Below are 16,063 nucleotides of genomic sequence, written 5' to 3'. Positions count from 1 at the left end.
GGAGCGTATGCTTGCTCCGGATCCTTCACCTGATGAAATGCCCTTCAAAGATTTAATTTCGAATACCTATTCTATTATATGTACAATTCAATTCTGACATAGTTAAGTAATTACTTTTCAATATAACTATAAAGTCACAATTCATTTTACACAAATGACATTATTTTAAGCATGTTTCATTCCATGAAACACCCTATCTAAGTAATACAACATATTTATGTTGCCAACCTCAAGTGTGTGTTTCAGGGTGGACAGTTCTCTTTGGAGGTCTTGATCTTTCTTTACTTTTGGGGGAGTCTCTGGCCAGCACTGTATTGTAGCATGTTCAGTTCATTAATGTTTTGCTCCTCCAACAAGAATTTTATTTTATCCCCTTGTTCACTCTGTACATGTATCCTTCAGCACACAAGTACCTACCACCACGTGAAGTAGGAAGGAACTTGTAATTGAACTCTTAACTTTCCATGATACTAGCTGTTGTAACTTGATGGTATTTATACAATATGTAAGACATGTATGTACTGAATGACACTGATTGATTGAACACATTAATCATTACCATTATAATCTCAGTGAGTACTCAAATTGAAATCATATTCCACAACATAGTTCAGAATTCACAACACCCCAGTGACTTAATCCCTTATAACAACACCGGCACAACATCAAGGAGACTATACTGTAAGAACCAAATTCTACTTCCCGGGAATACTAGTACCCCATCGTGGCCTAATCGTGGCTTAGTGTAAACGCAGCATTACATAAACACTAGCTTTTGACAAATCCTCTGTGCAAGATAAAAGTAATCAATCAATCAGCGTATTATCGGTTAATCCTTTGATCGATGTTTGTTTTTATAATTCAGGTGATAATTCCTCTTCCTGCACTTCCATGGGCATATTACATAACATGTAATACATTTGTCGCATCAGACCTTAATTTATAATTTGGAGTATTTACTCCAGACACGTGAAATGCCAACTGGGAACATTTGTCAGGTAATCTAAGTGGTGTTACCACTAATGATATCTGTTATAAATTCATTGATATAACTGACCATGAAGTGAATGATGACAAAGAACATGTGTATGTTTTATACCACCAAACACGAGTTACAGCTGGGGAGTAGTAGTGGCTGTTTTAAACTTATGGCCAACACTGTTTTGAGGATACGAACGGAACTTCATTGTTGCATAAGAAATACATATAAGCATTTGCTGGTCACATGCAACGCAAAACACAACTTTGCAGATTCTGATACCTTTCGGTATGGACTTACAGAAACTGCAATGCATCAAAAATGCAAATTCAACTTATAAAGTTGAAAAATAACGCGATTAAAAAACCCCAAACGATTCACTAATTTCACCGCAGCGCTGGGTTGAAAAGTGGTTTCAACAGCTATGCTGCGCTCATAACGCATGCGCAGTGAATAGGTTCGCATTCCCGGATAATGAGGTCGTGAGCAGGAGTAGTCTTATCTTGGTTGTGTACACAAACAAGTAAATAATCTACTAGTTACATAAAAAAGCAACATAAAACAAGAAACACCATGTTGATTGGCACAGACAAAACTCAATGTCTGTTATGTCTGCTTGTCTGCCTGCCTGTCTACTAATAACAATATGCAATACACAACTTAAATTATTGACCACATGCAATTTGAACTTAACACCTATCGGGCTTATATGCCATAAACAAAGAGCCGGCTGAGCGTATGGGCAAATGAACCAGCCAATGAAAGACTTCGTTAGACTTGAGTGCATCCTCAAGGGGGGTTAAAGGGTTATGGCCCGGGAAAGCGAAATCTGGACCAAATCTCCTCATTTAGGTGTCGCTTTCGCGGAACGGTCAAGCTACAGTGAACACTGAATTTAGCGTTCCCGGGACTCTCAATACACATGAAAAACAAAGAAATGTGAGTAGTCGTCTGATACCGTAGTCATGGTAGAAATTTAATAAATAAATAAATACGTTTAACATTAGCAAGCCATGGTGAAGCATACATACTATTTTCAAGCTTGTGTGATAAAACATAGTGAATTATGACTGACATTTTATTTTGATGTACATTAGTAGCAAGTTTAAACCAAACTGAAATCATTCACTTGTTAATATATACAGAGATAGGAATTCGTCCAGTCTCTTCGTGGAGCATTTAGAATGATGTACTCTTGCATAGTTTCAGGACAGATTTCATGAATAACCTGTGAACATTTTCTAAATTGTTTATATTTGAAGGTCCCCACACTTCGCAACCATATAACATGATTGGTAGGATCATGCAGTCAAAACATTTAAACAAACAATCGAGAGGAATGTGGCGATTTCTAGCCTTTGAGGGGATAATAAACACGTCTTTTTATGCTTTACGTCACATCGGCATTATTCCAGCCATTTAGTGACGAAATCAAGTCTGCATTCATAAACATTTTAAGTACAAAGTCCAAATGAGTTTACTTTAAAAACATATTTATTAATGACATTGTTATTTAAAAACAGAAAATGTCATAGCAATTAATTTAAAGGCACTCAATTCGTTCTTCGCATTACATCGTTACAATTTATGATACAGATCAACTCCCCTCAGGTAGTTAACAATGAAATACCCGTTCACGCGTGAAAACAGATATCGGTGGTACTTGAGTATAACAAAAGGAGTACATACAAAATATACAACAAGATGACTAAATGATACATCAATAAAAGTCTTTACAAACAATCTTAAAATGAACTTGGATACATTTTAAGAGTAGATATGTTACTTGAAAAAGGTTGACGAAACTTTGACAAATTCGGCCATGTAATTGTAAGGTTCGTTTAACAATGATACTAATTCGTTACATGAATAATAAAACTATAGATAAGAAGGGTCTGAAACTTGAAACAACTGAAACTTCATCTCACGTAAGAGGCTCACAGAACGAGTATTGGGGTCGCGCGCTAATCTGAAGTACGGTAATCCGATGTTTTCATAGCAATTCGCTTTGGCGGCACTTCTAGCACAACTTTGGTTTTCGCTTTACCGGGAATAGGGAATATAGAAATTTCGCTTTCCCGTGCCGACACAGGTTAAAATACTGTAAACTGATTGTCCTCCTGAGAGGGTACGTAAGTACCAAAACATTCAAAGTAAATTTAAACTCTCAATTTTGTAATCGTAGAATATGTGTATTTTTAATGTATGGCTAGATGTGTGTAAATTTCTAACAGCTGAAGGGAAGATGTACATCCAGCTATAGGATCCATGCAGGAAGCAAATGTGTTGTAAGTCCCAATGGTCCCCAGTATGGTGATCTACCTTCAGTTGTTGGCAATCTATAGCCTGTTTTATATTGTATTGTCATGTATAGTTAAAATGTTTTATATTTAATTACAGTTTTAAATTTCTAACTGTGATAATCTAGTTGTTTTACGGTCCTTCGTAGACAGATTTTTATAATTTACCTTTCATTTATATTAATGTATAACTTGATTTAGTCACGCTATGGCTAAAATATTGCCAAAGTGACTTTACATTTTAACTCACTCACTCACTCACTATACTTGAGTGTACACCCACCCGCTCAGACTGGGTTCGGTATCCGGGTGCTTCGTTTCGAGCGTAGTATACCCAAGTACAAAATAGTGTGTTTTTAATATCATAGGTGATACTGACAGCGTATGAAATAAGCCCCAAACCCAGCCAGACATCAGGGCTGGTAACTTCAAAATGTTACCAGCCCAAAATGGATTTAACCAGACCAGACACCAAAATATGTATGGAACATGTAAAAGTTTTACCAGATCATCGGGCTGGCCAGCTGTAAATCTAGAACGTCCGTTAGAAATCTAGCCCGTCTCGGGCGGTCGGACGTGCATTATTTCATACACTGGTAATAGACATCCAATTTTTACATGACATGATTAAATCCAGGCATTAGAAAATCCGAAAAGCCTACACTGCTGGGATACTTTATAAGAACTACAGGGTTAATTTTCAAATAACGGCATCTGATTTGCATCTGCCCTTCCTAATGTCCCACTGTTTATGTTGAAGAAATTGTGGACAGTAGCCCAGTGCCCGTCACGGTCGAGGGAGCAGGTACTGACCACCTTGCAGCTAGGATTTGAAATAAGACTGTTGGCTAGAAACATTAATCGCTCTGGCTCAGTGCCCCTTTAAAAATCGTTGCATGGAACTGCATGGGCAATTGGCACAAAAGCACGAGAACGCGAGATTGCGACATTTGACAAATCTCGCGATCTCGCGATCTCGCGTTCTCGTGCTTTTGTGCCAATTACCCATACAGTTCTATATAACGATTTTCAAAACACGAGAACGCGAGATTGCGACATTTAACAAATCTCGCGATCTCGCGTTCTCGCGTTCTCGTGCTTTTGTGCCAATTGCCCATACAGTTCTATGTAACGATTTTCAAAAACACGAGAACGCGAGAACGCGAGATTGCGACATTTGACAAATCTCGCGATCTCGCGTTCTCGTGCTTTTGTGCCAATTACCCATACAGTTCTATGTAACGATTTTCAAAAACACGAGAACGCGAGAACGCGAGACTGCGACATTTGACGACATTTGCCAATTACCCATACAGTTCTATGTAACGGTTTTCAAAAAACACGAGAACGCGAGCGATTGCGACATTTGACAAATCTCGCGATCGCGTTCTCGCTTTTGTGCCAATTACCCATATAGTTCTATGTAACGATTTTCAAAATCACGAGAACGCGTGACCGCGAGATTGCGACATTTGACAAATCTCGCGATCTCACGATCTCACGATCTCACGATCTCGCGTTCTCGCGTTCTCGTGCTTTTGTGCCAATTGCCCATACAGTTCTATGTTACGATTTTCAAAAACACGAGAACGCGAGATCGCGAGATTTGACAAATGTTGCGATCTCGCAATCTCGCGTTATCGTGCTTTTGTGCCAATTGCCCATACAGTTTTATGTAACAATATTCAAAAACACGAGAACGCGAGATTGCGACACTTGACAAATCTCGCGATCTCGCGATCTCGCGTTTTTCTGCCAATACATCTTGAACTGTGATCACGGGTAGCTCAGTCGTGGCAATGGAGTTGCGTCCCTTGAACGTGCCAGAAACTTATGCTGGTGGGTTTCATACTACATCCAACTGATAATCCGTGACATAACTGCAAGATAAATACAGTTGAAAGTCGTGTTAAGCCAAACTCACTCACTTCTTTAGAGCAATGCACGTGCCCCGGGCTGTGAATGGGGGTTAATTTCCAATATTAGCATGCCGAGCTTGTAAAGGTAAGGCCGCAATAAATTAATAGACAGAGTTTGATTAATTTCTAAAAAAAACATGAGAGGCGGGAAGTATGTTGATTTGTATTTATTTTTTGTCTAATTGAACTTTTTAAGGCACCCGTGTACATTTACTGTAGAAGGATTCGATTCACATGCATCATGCATGTTCAGTAGGGCTACGTTTGTGGAGCATTTCATCAAGTAAAGAAAGTAGGAATGTAACAGGGGTGAATTAAGTAGTTGTATATTGTGTACGTAAATGAATAACTAATCATCATTATCAGGATATAGTGGTCTCGCAGACGACGACTTCTTTATGCATTTAAGTTGCAATTAGTTGTCAGTTCAGCTGTCTCTTGTCCTTGTGTTTCTGTGAGTGAGTTATTGAGTTTAGTTTATATGGCGGCGGTATGTAAATAATCGAGTGTGGACCAGACAATCCAGTGATCAACATCATGAGCATCGATCTGTGCGATTGGGAATCGATGATATGTGTAAACCAAGTCAGCGAGCCTGACAACCCGATCCCGTTAGTCGCCTCTTACGACAAACATGAGTTCCTGAAGATACATTCGAACCCGGACCTTCAAGGGTGTCTTTGTGTTTCATGTACAGTTCTGTGTGACAGTTTGGTCAGAATCAAAGGTTAGTTATTATACATTATAATTTTACATACATAGTAAATTAAACCCTAACATTAATCATTACACAAAATAGGTATAAATATGCCCATGATAACAAAATAAAAGTCATTACACAATATACCATGCTTATGATAGTTTTTTATATGTCCAGTCAATATGTTGGCTAGTAGTTGTTGTTTGGTAACTATTTTCTGTATCATGTAAGATTGACACATCTCATCTACCATGTATATTGTATGTACTTGACAAAGATTACATTTGATCAGTGTGTGGTTCTTATATGGGATTATTGCATGCGTTGACTGTGCGCCTGCTGAATGTGCAGACACATTCTCGTGTAACCCACAGGATTGGTTTCTTTGTACAGTATCTACAGTATATTTAATCATTATACTATGTATTATTATAAGTCTTTATGTCAACACTCATTTTATATATCACTGTAAACACCTGATCACGTAAGTCACCTGTGTGATATTGCGACGCGTAATACCTGTATATGATTTTTTATATGCACATTTATGCACTATATTTATTATGATGACATGTTCATCGGATGTCATTTTATGTTATGTTTGTTGTGTATAAAAATAGTATTCTTATTACAGGTTGTCTTCTTCCACCACGATATGGAAATAAACAGATATCTCACTCGTAACCCGTAGTCTGTGGTTAATAACACATTGGAACTCCGCCATATCATGGCTGCCACAGGAACACAACTATTAGCTATACAAATGTATTTCTATTTTTTGGAACTTGAAGACAAAAGAATAGTATAAAGCAGGATGTTTTGTAGTCAGGCGGGAACGGAAGAAAATCTATTAAAGTAGCGAATATGGTGTCGAGTAAAACATCAGACATGCTCATTTTAGCCGACTGCTACAAATTGGCCTGTTAGAATTTTGTTTGAATGAATATGCTAGCCGTATATGATATTGCATCATGGAGAAACCCACTGGTCTGTGATTGTTTGTATAACTGACGGTGTAGCTGCGAATTGATGCGGCTTTAAGCACTATTTTATCACTCACTGACGATAATATATTTCCAGCTTCCGGACACTTTCATGTTTTGACTTTTACTGGACATTCATATTCACAATTTCGTGTGTTAAATTATATTTTACACGTTGACGATTTTTAAGTACATAGGAAATTGTAACAACGGGAGCGTACTTATAAACACTACCCTACACATCGTGTATGTAAATTACATAGCATTTTTAAGCTATGTCATAATTTTGCTAAATGCTACTTGGGAAATGAAAAGCATGAAAGAAGCATGACCACAGCACTACTAAGATGCGCATGCGCCTTGACCTTATGATATTACGCATGCGCAACGACAGCGTCTAAAACGCGAGATCGCGAGATCGCGAGAAAATGCAATGTCGCATTCTCGCGATCTCGCGATTTCGTATTTTTGTGGCCATATTTGACAAGTCGAGATAGCGAGAGTGCGAGATTTGACAGCATGTACAAATGTCGCACTCTCGCGATCTCGACTTTTGACAAAATGTGCTATGTACCCAAAACACGAGAATGCGAGATCGCGAGAACGCGAGATTTTGGCCAAATCTCGCGTTCTCGCGATCTCGCATTCTCGCACTTTGGGCATTTTAGCTTGTTTCCAAAGGTCGAGATCGCGAGAATGCGAGATCGCGAGAATGTCCCTTACAGATGATACCCACAGTTTCTGGTTGTGTATTACTACTTGTACTTATAGAACTATATTTCCAAACATCTGTTCACATAATTTCTTTACATAACTCGCAATACACATATTGCCAGTCTCGTGTCATGTCAAGCGATCTGATTTTCAGTATACTTGTTCATAAATGTTGCAGACCAATATGTTTCAGTATCATAAATATCACATGTCAGGAATGAATAGAGATTGTATTATGCAAATTTATTATATTGTCACAGCGGATCCACGTTTATGTTTGTAAGTTTACAAAATGTGGAAACGCATTTACTTGTAAGCATAACGATATTAAGATATATGTTAAATCATTCAGAAAAAAATCTTCTAGCACAGTTGGCGCATGGACGTCACACAAAATATGTATTATTAGAAAATCAAGTAACACTATTCCTTTTGCGCATTACATGGTGGATAGGCACATTACATGGAAGATAGGCACATTACACGGCGCATGGATAGGCACATTACATGGTCTATAGGCACAGTACATGTTTGATAGGCACATTATATGGAAGACAGTTGCATTTCATGGTCTACAGGCACATTACATGATAAATAGACATATTACATGGTGGATTGGCACATTACATGGTAGATTGGCACAATACATAGTTGATAGGTACATTACATGGTACATTGGCATATTGCATGATGAATAGGCACATTACATGGTCTATAGGTGCTTTACATAGTGGATTGGTACACTGCATGGTCTATAGACACTTTACACGTTTGATAGGTACATTGCGTTATGACAGATAGGCACATTATATGGCAGATAGGTGCATTTCATGGTAGACAGGCACATGACATGACGGATAGGCCTATCACATGGCAGATAGACATACTACATGATAGAATGGTACATTACATGGTCAGTAGGCACATTACATGGTTAATGTGCACTTTACATGATAGATTGGCACATAACATGGTCTATAGCCACATTATATAGTAGGCTGGCACATTACATGATGAAAGGGCACATTACATGGTCAATAGGCACATATAGAGCAGACAGGCACATTACATAGTAGATAGGCACATTACATGGTCTATAGGCACATTATATGGAAGACTGGCACATTACATGATGAAGAGGCATACTACATGGTCGATAGGCACATTATATAGTAGACAGGCACATAACATGGTAGATAGGCACATTATTGGTAGATAGGCAGATTACATAGAAAGGCACATTATATAGTAGATAGACACATTACATGGTCGATAGGCACATTATATAGTAGAGAGGCACATTATTTCGTAGACAGGCACATTGCATAGATAGGCACATTATATAGTAGATACTCACATTATTTGGTAAATAGGCACATTATATAATAGATAGGCACATTACATGGTAGATAGGCACATTACTTGGTAGACAGGTACATTGCATAGTAGATAGGCACATTACATAGTATACAGGCACAATACACATTAGCCTGGCGCATTACATAGTAGCTAGGCACAGTACACATTAGGCTGGCGCATTACATAGTAGATAGGCACAGTACGCATTAAGCTGGCGCATTACATAGCAGATAGGCACACTGCGTGATAGATAGACACATAACATGGTAGATAGGCATATTACTTGGTTAATACGTACATTACATAGTAGATAGGCATAGTACAAATTAGGCTGGCACATTACATAGTAGATAGGCACATTGCGTGATAGATAGGCACATTACATGGTAGATAGGCACATTACTTGGTAGACAGGCACATTGCATAGATAGGCACATTTTATAGTAGATACTCACATTACTTGGTAGATGGGCACATTACATAGTAGATAGGCACATTACTTGGTAGACAGGTACATTGCATAGTAGATAGGCACATTACATAGTAGACAAGCACAATACACATTAGCCTGGCGCATTACATAGTAGATAGGCACAGTACGCATTAAGCTGGCGCATTACATAGTAGATAGGCACATTGCGTGATAGATAGGCACATCACATGGTAGATAGGCATATTACTTGGTAGATAGGTACATTACATAGTAGATAGGCATAGTACAAATAAGACAGGCACATTACATAGTAGATAGGCACACTGCGTGATAGATAGGCACATTGCATGGTAGATAGGCACATTACTTGGTAGACAGGTACATTACATAGTAGAGAGGAGCAATACATTGTTGATAGGCACATATCACGGTAGACAGACACATTACATGATGGAAGGGCTCATTACATGGGAAATAGACACAATATATATCAGGCTGGCGCATTACATAGTAGATAGACACATTACATGGTAGACAGATACATTACATTATATATAGGTAAATTACATAGTGGATAGCGCATTATGCAGTCTATATTTAGACATACTCACACAAATACACATTAGTTACATATGCATCTACACTGACACACAATATAACGAACATGACCTTATTATGACATGCATACAAACGCGCACACACACATCACACATGAAATGAACAATTTACAATCGAACAGTGATGTTACTGAAATACACATTGGCTGCATAATATACAGTTCTCATTTAAACCGACGTGTACAAATTGCACATATGCAAATATTATGCAGTTTATTGTTGAAATATGGGTTAAACAAAAATAATCAATAATAACACACTTAGTTGCCGTATGTCTTATTCCTAGGATATTTTATTCCGTAAAACAGTTAGGTAATACAGGTTTCGCTAGCACAATTTGGCCTTAAAGGACGAATTACGTTTCAGGATTAACATCAACCCCTTGCAATGTCCTCTACAAATGAAAACGCTCTTCCTGAAAGTAATTAGTACCATTCCAATGGTTTCTGAAATTGTACCCATGGCGACAAGTCAATCAATAAATGGCAGTACCCCTATCAGTGTTATGTCCGATAACATGCCCAACACATGTCCACCAACGCCAGTGCTGACCTCTGGTGAGACCTTCCCTTGGCAGATTCTCGTTATCGACCATGAACCCTGTAATGATGTCTGTGTGTGATTCCACGTGACCTTCACCTTTACTGTCGCCGCACAGAAGACAGGATCACCTGTCACATACAAACAGCGACAGCAGCCATTGCATTTCACATGCAAGTATCGTTTTAACGAGCATACATTATGCATGGGCGTTACTTGATATCGTATGGGAACATGGTGCTTCATGTTTGAGAGACATACGAGCTGTGAGCTATAAGGGAACTCCAAATGGATTTATTTTGCATTTTATGGGCGGAACATCATCCAGTCACAAAGGGCCAACGTGTATTGACCTGCTAATTTGGTGATAAGGGTTCTTTGTCCATCTCGTTATCATGAGAGTTTCAAGATATCCTCAATACATTTTCTGGAAGTTAAACGTCCGCAAGCCTTCTTTTCTTCTTATGGATAATGCTTCCCAAGTCTTCGATGCCGTTGTAACACAGTACCTGTAGTAGTGTATTGAAATAAGGTGAGTACATTTATTTTTTATTACGGTGTAATATATAAGTCTGAATTCGTCATTCACTATACAAAATGGTGTCATATTGTCCATGATCAAGGGGAGGTGGGGCAGCCAAGTGGCTAAAGCGTTCGCTCGTCACGCCGAAGACCCGTGTTCGATTCCGCAGATGGATTAAATGTGTCAAGCCAATTTCTGGTGTCCCCGCCGTGATATTGCAGGAATATTGCTAAAAGCGGTGTGCAAAACTAAACTCACTCACTCATGATAAACAATAGTTTGTTCATTTGGGGTTAAATGACGTTATACCACGCACATGTAGTTCTCGACATTCCGATACCCAGGTAAGACCATTGATTACGTCATACAATAACGTCAGGATAGGAATGACGTAATGTCATCGTCATTATTTATGTCCCATTGGCTTTGGGGGCAAGTGTACTAACAGGTAAGCCGTTTCTTTTACATCACTACAAGTACATACATGTATATGGAGGCATGTGAATGGGTTCAGATCGGATTTGTACGATTCTAGGAATATCACATCACGACATAAGAAAGAGACGCGTCACATTCTACCCATGTGGAATCGAGTCAGGGCTGTATTGTAGTTGCCTCAATGTTGGCAACATTGCGGCCAGACATATTGATGACGATCGACATTGCGAGATAAACCAATACTGAAAAATTGACTGACATGCAAAAAAGCCCTCAAGTATCAGTGTCTTTGGTTTCTATATTACTCGAGTTACCTCCCTTACTCTTCTTGATTAATCTGTGACGTGTTAAAGAAAATCAAGGGCGGGTAATTTGCAACAACCACAGGAATTAATCAAGGAGATACAAAGGATGTCCCACCGTCCATGTAAATTAAGTTGCAACAAACAAACATTAATGATAACAATATGTTCAATTTTATGCGCTATTTTCCATCCGTTGCGGCTGCTTAAAGCGCAGACAATCTGATTATCATTACCCCGGATAACCTATGCTGCCTGTGAAGCGCTAGAAGGTTAATACTCACATGAGTTATCCCACCGGGTACCCATTTTCTGCTGGGTGAAGAGAGGCAATTCTGAACAAACTCACTTGCCTAAGGTGAGACCACATGTATCATATGTGCTTCGTTTAGGGGCAGGAGTAAAGTTCGAGAAACTCTCAGGAGTCAAGCTTTCAAGCACGTCACCAGCTGCAGTGTATGAAATAAGCCAAAACCCAACCCGAGATCAGGGCTGGTAACTTCAAAATGTTACCAGCCCAAAATGGATCTAACCAGACCAGACACCAAGATATGTATGGAACATCCAAAAGTTTTACCAGACCATCGGGCTGGCCAGCTGTAAATCTAGACCGTCCGTCAGAAATCTAGCCCGTCTCGGGCGATGGGACGGGCCTTATTCCATACACTGACGTCACCCATCCAAGGACTCTCCGCGCTCGACGTTGCTTAACTTTAATTGATATGTGACCTGAGCTCTACGCAGAGGACCACACACCACCACATTAACGAGACAAGGCTGATGACAACTGTTATGAAACATTTTCATTACATCTTTACTATCTGCCTGAATTACCATTTCACCTTGTTCCAAAACTAACTGGTTAGAATAAACAGGAACGATCTTTTGTGGATAACAACTTCTTTATTGCAATGGATGCGATGTGTCGGTGTAGATGCTAAAGTGATGGTTAGTGTACTGTTAAAATAATGCTTTCAAAATGTATTGTTTTAACGTGACCCTACATTAGCATACAGCAATATCTGTCAATGAAAGGAAACACGTTTTATAGCAAGCTCCCCAAAACCACATCGTGACAATAATGCAGCACGTGACCTCAGTGGCACATGCCAGGGTTGATATGGCAAATGTCCAATCGTCACTGGGACTCGGTTTTGAGCTGACGCATATTGTTTTCTTGGAACCAAGTACAAAGACATTTTATACATCACATTTATATAGTTAGACGTTTTGGAAGTAACTTTTGCCAAAATGCTGGACTTTTACGTGTTTTGTTCATGTTGAAGGTGCCAAACGCTCCATGTTCCCGGTCAGTCATCTGCAGATTGGTAGCCCGATACCAACAAATACATGACGTGCCAAGGGCACCTCCAAGCAGGGTGATAACTGCGTCTCGGAGATTAGTTGCAACGGGTAACTGGTGCAAGTGTTCATGTCCATAGGTTGCAAAAAAGTCTGCATACACGATAGCTCTGTGTAAGGCGTCCGCATGTCAATCCACAACTAACTGCACGTCATATGACTGGCGTCAGCGGTGGAATGTCTGACTCGCCACTGGGATCATCTACACTGGACAAATGTCATGTTTTCCTGGACCACAGGAGTCGTGTTTGGAGACTACTAGTCTAAATGAGCGTTGTATGGACGTTAATGTCAAACAACGTGATTGTTTTGGAGCTGGGTTAATAATGGCATTGGTCGGCATCACAAGGACGAACTGCGCTCCACCTTGTCTGTGGTAGTGCATGGCATTGTTATCGGGGCAGCATCATTGCGTCAGTCCTTGTGTCATCTCTACAACGTGCAGAACAACGTGTACTCTTGATGACAATGCACGTGTGAATCTTGCCAGGACTATGATCCAAATCTCCAAAACAAAAAGATCACTCGGTGACTGGAAAGAGTAGACGTCATGTGACGTGACATGGCAAGGTTAGCAGTTATTTCGGACCTTTCCAGCCATTGAACACGTCTGGGACGTCACTTTAAGACGTTAACCTCAAGCCAAAATCCACCAAGCATTCTCAGCGAACTGGCTGCTGCGCTCACTAAGGATTTGAACAACATGAGTCAAGATGACGAATCCGTGTATGCCTGGCCAACACAGGTGGTTAGTTGGCGGTTAGAATGGTTATAAGTGTTGTTGGTTGCAAATGCAAATTCGGAATTTCACCCCAACCTCTTTCATAATCGAGCAAGTGCACCACCCTCCCATTACACCAACCATTAACACACATTAGATTGCGTACTCCTCAGCAGGTGATATCATTTCCATTTTTAATACCAATTTTAATGTAAGTTGCATGCTTCTCCCTCGGGTAATACGGTCTGATGTACGCCTTTTGTAGCAGTGTCATCCCTCGTCTACCGGCTCGGGTGACACTGCTTCAAAGAGCCGTACATCAGACCGTATTACCCGAGTTAGAAGCATACAACGTATTTATCTTAAATGTACAAAATATAATTTATTTGGAGATCGCTACCGATTATATGACATGTAAACAAAATAGCGTCTGTTTCTCGACTGTATTTTTAAAATCAGTGAAACATATTCTGACTAGCTTAAAACTGCTATAAAAATGGTTCATTTTGTTTACGTGGAGTGTGCAAACGATTCAATGTATAAAATAGTTTAAATAAAGCAGTGAAAGTCGGTAAATTAAATGTGTACACAGTGAACTCCAAAACAGCTAATCGAACGGTTTTCGAACTCCGTGCACTGCATGCGTCATATTATGACGTCATACGATTGTTAGCGATACAGCTTCTTGGCGGAGAGTTTGGCGGTTACCGTGGCAGCGGGTAATATTTTTTCCAGTTGTCACCCTCCTGGGAGGGGTGACACGGAAACTTGTTGGAAGCGTCATTGACCAATGAAATTAAAGTATTGCACATGAAGGTAAGATAATGACGCGTGTAGCCACGATATCACACACTCTTTAGAATTGTCCGCAGCATGCAGATGTCGTCGTTGACACCACACGTTACCACTGGCGTCAATGGGACGTCTAGGGAAGCCACATAGTTATAACGTCGTTTCCTATTTGATTACTTCCGATCCGCAATGTTTGTTTTCCGAGATTCTATCAGTATATTCTTATTACAAAACAGCACGCTCCAGATTCATTCATTACAACGAGTCAGGAAATATATATGCTAGAAAACGGTATAAGTGTCTATACCGAAAAGTCGCTACTACACAATAAAGAAGTTGATCATCCATAAACACTTGTCATTCCTATACGACTTGAAGCTTGGAATTAAAAAGAATAATGTAAATAATCCAAATAGAAACAGTTAGGGAGGCCGTTCAATGGCCTGTTATCGCCCACATATAAGTACACTTCGGCCTTTCTCATCCCGAAAGCCGTCTTGTAGTAGCGCTTCAATCAGTTGCTGCCACTGTACTAATCTGAAGAAGAGTCAACCTGGTTTTTGTAGATTATTCATCAGCAGCTTGTATCTCCCGAGGCATGGCGCTGATTCATCGATGAAAATTTAGAATCCATGAAGAAAGATCTCTTCGCCAATTGGCCAAATATTTTAAAGATCTTAGTTCATCAAGGTCCACACGGTGTAAAAAGATCGTTTTTCTCAAATTAAACTTCTTACTTTAGAGTCCACGTACACGTTCATGCGCGTGTATTTAACATGACATATTGCGTCGATGAAAACAATAAAACTGCAAAAAACCATGAACATATTTTAATCATATGACAAGAATATACAAATATATAATCACGTCTAAAGTTATGTGCGGAGCTTCAGTTAGTCGAGCTTTACTTACATTTTTGGTCGCTAGTATTAACTAGCTGCACTTGAGGATATATATTAAAATATCAAACATCAGTTCAAGAACAAAGTTTATCAAAACATTCAAAAATTGCTGACGTCAGTCTAAAACGAGACACCGAACGACAGGGAGTGTATGTAGAATGATATTTTTATGGAATCATGCATGATAGATCTGGTGTAATGTCAAACGGTTCGGAATTCGAATATACAAATTGCTACTAAGTACTGGCGATCTGTCAGCGATATCAACATCGGTACTGTGTGGGAGCTCCCATAATTCCACATACGTACCGCTAATAATTTGATGATAAACGTAAGGCTATAAGGGACCGTTCATAATATATGGCTCGTGGGGTGATGATGATATCTATGGAGAAGCATGTACAATGTGAATGACCCCACCCCACCCCCAAATTTGATGTACAAAATTGATGACTCCCTAGCTCCTCAGAACAAAATTG

The sequence above is a fragment of the Haliotis rubra genome, unplaced genomic scaffold, assembly GCF_003918875.1.
Source record: "Haliotis rubra isolate DU_JTF1 unplaced genomic scaffold, ASM391887v1 Scf146, whole genome shotgun sequence".
In the NCBI taxonomy this organism is placed as follows: domain Eukaryota; kingdom Metazoa; phylum Mollusca; class Gastropoda; order Lepetellida; family Haliotidae; genus Haliotis; species Haliotis rubra.
Note: the sequence above shows the minus strand (reverse complement) of the source record.